Raw genomic sequence first — 4,110 nt, forward strand, 5'->3', positions numbered from 1 at the left:
AAGACAGGTTACTGTGCTCATTTCGGCAGCACATATACTAAAATTGGAACGATAAAAAGAAAAAAAAGACAGGTTACTGTGTCCCTACCCCCACCATTAAGAAGGTACAAAGCCAGGCAGTGGTGGTGCATGCCTTTAATCCCAGCACTCAGGAGGCTGAGCTAGGTAGATCTCTGTGAGTTTGATGCTAGCCTGGTCTACAAAGTGAGTTCCAGGACAGCTAGGACTGATCCACAGAGAAATCTGTCTTGAAAAACAAAACAAAACAAAAAGAGGTACAGTGTGTAGTCAAGACTTTTTCTGCCTGGCCAGCCAGTTCCCAAATAACCACATAGAGGCTTCTTATTAATTAGGAAAGCTTGGCCTCAGCTTAGGCTTGTTCCTAACTAGCTCTTATAACTTAAATTAACTCATATCTTTTAATCTGTGTTCTTTTATGTGGCTCCATTACCTTTACTCTGTACTGCCCCATGATGCTTCCTCTCCATCTGGCTGGCAACTCTCTGCCTTTCTCAGCATCCTCTCTGCCCCCCCCAAATCCTGCCTAGCTTTTTATTAAACCAATCCAAGTGACAAATCTTCACAGTGTGCAAATTATTCCATAACAGTGCCTAGTGACTTTGGAGGCAGCACACAACTCACTGGATTCTTCTCTGATCCACTTTCTGACACTCCCAAGTTGTCAGTTCCGAGTGGGTCCCTGAACAGAAGGCAGCATTCTCACAAGTTCTGCCTGCCCAGAAAGTCACTTGGTCCACTACTATTTTATGTGTATAGGTGGTTTGCCTGCAGTTTTTCTTTAATTTTTTGTTTAAATTTGTGTCTGTATGAGAATATGCCATATTGTGCGAGTGCCACAGAAGCCATAAGATGGCATCAGATCTCCTGGAGCTGGAGTTACAAGTCCTTGTGAGCCACCCAACATGGTGAGAACTGAACTCTGGCAGAAAGAGCAGCAAGCACTCTTAACTGCTTAGCTATCTTTCTGGCTCCCTCAATTTTTAGTTCTAGAACTACTGGGATAAAGTATCCAGTATCAGTGAAGCCCTTGGTGCTAGAATAAAATTTATTTGGAAATTTTAAAGAACTTGTTTTCCATCTTAAAAGATTTTTAAATTTTAAAGAACCTTGCTTTGGGCATGTGGTCTTGATGGCTGTAATCTTGAATAGTGGAAAACATTTTAAGTGTTTAGCTGCTAAGATGATCCTCTTCTATGGAAGATGCATGTCCTGGAGGTAAATACACACAGCACTTGATAGTTGCTGTATTCTCTTGATCTCTTACTCCCTCGTAAGACCTCAATATTCCTGGAAAAACATCAAAGCCAATTATGTGGGAGGTTTTTCAGAGGAGAAGACAACTTTGTCTTTCCAGAGGACAGTTCCTCCACTTTGCTTTATGAGGCAGATAGCAACCCCAAACCATGGATAGGTTGGGGCTTTTGCAGACCTCAATGGTTCCTGTCAATCAACAAAAGCAGGACAGAAGCAAAGTCCAACCTTCTCATTGCTCAAGAGGCCATTACTATTTTCTATTACAAATTTCTCCTTAATTTGCTCTCAAGAAGAAATAAACACAATACCAATTTCTAAACTAAATTCAGCCCAGATAGGGCAGAAGAGGCCTAGCTTTCAGTTCCCAGAAAACATCTTTCTCCCCCAACCTTTGGAGAAAAATTTATTTTGGTACAAATATCTTAAGATAGCACACACTGGTGAGTGTATAAGTAAAATCCTAAATCCTGTGTAAGGAAGTTTCTTGTTTACAGGCAGGGAGAAGCTGCTGCCCCCTGCTGGCAGCAGAGTTGACTACTGGAGGGCTCCTAGGCAATTTGTGTAAACTTTGCTCCTTGTCTGTTAAATTCTCTGCTTCTAGGCTGTGCTCCCCAACAGCTTTGCTTTGTGTCTTTTGCAACAAGGTCTCACACCACAGCCCAGGATGGCACTACAGGAACATGCCCAGCTACAGACAGAACTCAAGTGTTACAGTATAAATATACAAGTGCCCCCACACTCCAATTTCTCTTGTTTGAAGAAACTGCTTTGAGAGTGGTCTGCAGGTTCTCCTGGTTAGAAATGTTTAGCATCAGTCAAGTGTTGGCGTGGCAGCGGTGCATGGCTTTAATCCCAGCACCCTGGAGGCACAGGTCAGCCTGCCTGATCTACAGAGCTTGTTCCAGGGCAGCAAGGGCTACAACAAGGAACACTGTCTCGAAAAAAAAACCAACAAAAAATGTTTAGGGTCCCCAAGAAAGACTGCCACTGAACTAAAGTGTCTGGACAAGGCATACTTTGCTCTTGATCAAGAGGGTGCAATCTGAAGCACACACATAGGAAGTGCATTTGGTTTTTATTCCAACTCAGGTGGCGGCTGGGTCTATTCTCCATTGGCTGAGGGCCAACCTCACACTCTCGTGCAATTGGATAGTCAAAAGAATTGGCACACAGGAAATGCATAAAGAGGAAAAAAGAGTCCCTGCTCCTGAACTAGAGCAGTGGGCCTCTGTGTAAACAAAGGTTTTCCTGGATGCAGAAGATTAAAACGTTTGTATAAAAGTCTGCCAAGGTGGGGGGGATAAAAGGTTTTAATTTCTCGTCCTAAATACAAGTTTTATTGTGTTCGACCAAAAAGACTCTTATATTTCTACATCCTTTACCAGCTCCAAATAGGTCTCCAGTTGGCTTTCCATTCACCATGGGGCAAATTGTGTTGTGTTAAAACCTTTTTTTTGGTTTTTCAAGATTTCTCTGTGTAACAGCTCTGGCTGTCCTGGAACTCACTCTGTAGACCAGGCTGGCCTGGAACTCACTGAGATTCACTTGCCTCTGCCTCCCAAGTGCTGGGATTAAAAGCGTGCACCACCACTGCTTGGCGTGTTAAAACTTTCTAACAATATTTGTTGTCAAGGTTTTGTTTTGTTTTATTTTTCGAGACAGGGTTTTTCTGTGTCCTGGAACTCGCTTTGTAGACCAGGCTGGCCTTGAACACACAGTAATCTGTCTGCCTCCTGAGTGCTGCGATCAAAGGCGCTCGTGCTGGGATTAAAGGCATGTGCCACCATCATCCACCTAATAAGATTCTCAAGTATAAGGTGTTTTTTTTTTTGTTGTTGTTGTTGTTGTTTTTGTTTTTGGAGACAAGGTTTCTCTGTGTGTAGCTCTGGCTATCCTGGAACTCACAGAGATCCACCTGCCTCTGCCTCGGCCTCCTGAGTGCTGGGATCAAAGGTGTGCACCACCACCGCCCGGTTTATAATTTTTTTTTAAAAGGACGACACAGAAGCAGCTTAGTCAAGGGATAGCTATCACTATCACCTTAAGATTGGACACAAATTTTATTTAATTATTTACTTTTGAGACACACTGTTACCCAGGCTGGCCTCGACCTCAACGCAAAGCTCCTATCTCAGCCGCCAGAGTACTGGGATTACAGGCAGGAGCCACCACGCCCCATTTTAGAATAGTGATCTATCCAGAGACTCCATTTAGAAACCATTAGGTTGCACATGGCAAGGTATGTTTTGGGAAACCTGTTTACTTTCCTACCCTGTCGCCTCCTTCGAGTCAGATGGGAGACTGGAGAGCAAGGTCTGGCGCATTTTCAGATTACAACAGGTCACCTGCCCGTGTGGCGTTCTCTGAAAGGTGTTCCTCGGTCCTAAGAATGGGCCACTGGTCCTCTCTCTCGGAGCCGGAACCCAGAACCGCGTCCCAGCTGCAGATATTTAGGAGATTTCGAAGGATCCCGACTAGGAGACCCTGGAAGGTTCCGGCGGCAGGTGACCCCGGGCCCGCGCTGGGTCCCCGTTCACATAGGGCATGCACCGCCCTCCACCCAGCGCAGACCCGCCCCTCCCTGGACTGTAGAGGCGGGTCAACAGGGCGGGCCTCTCAGCACAATGGAACATCACACCTGACCGCACCTCTCCGCCAGGCAGGATGGGACGTCTCTGAATGGCGGCCGCGCCAGGGTCCGAGGGTCACTTTCCGGGCGCCCTTGACCGGCCATCGTGCCGTGCCACCTAGCTTGCTAACAAGCGGCGGATGAACACTTTGCCCTGGCCAATGAGCGCCCAGATTTCTGGGCTGTGTCCAATCAGAGCGCGGACG

The sequence above is a fragment of the Onychomys torridus genome, chromosome 4 (genome assembly GCF_903995425.1).
Source record: "Onychomys torridus chromosome 4, mOncTor1.1, whole genome shotgun sequence".
Classification (NCBI taxonomy): Eukaryota; Metazoa; Chordata; class Mammalia; order Rodentia; family Cricetidae; genus Onychomys; species Onychomys torridus.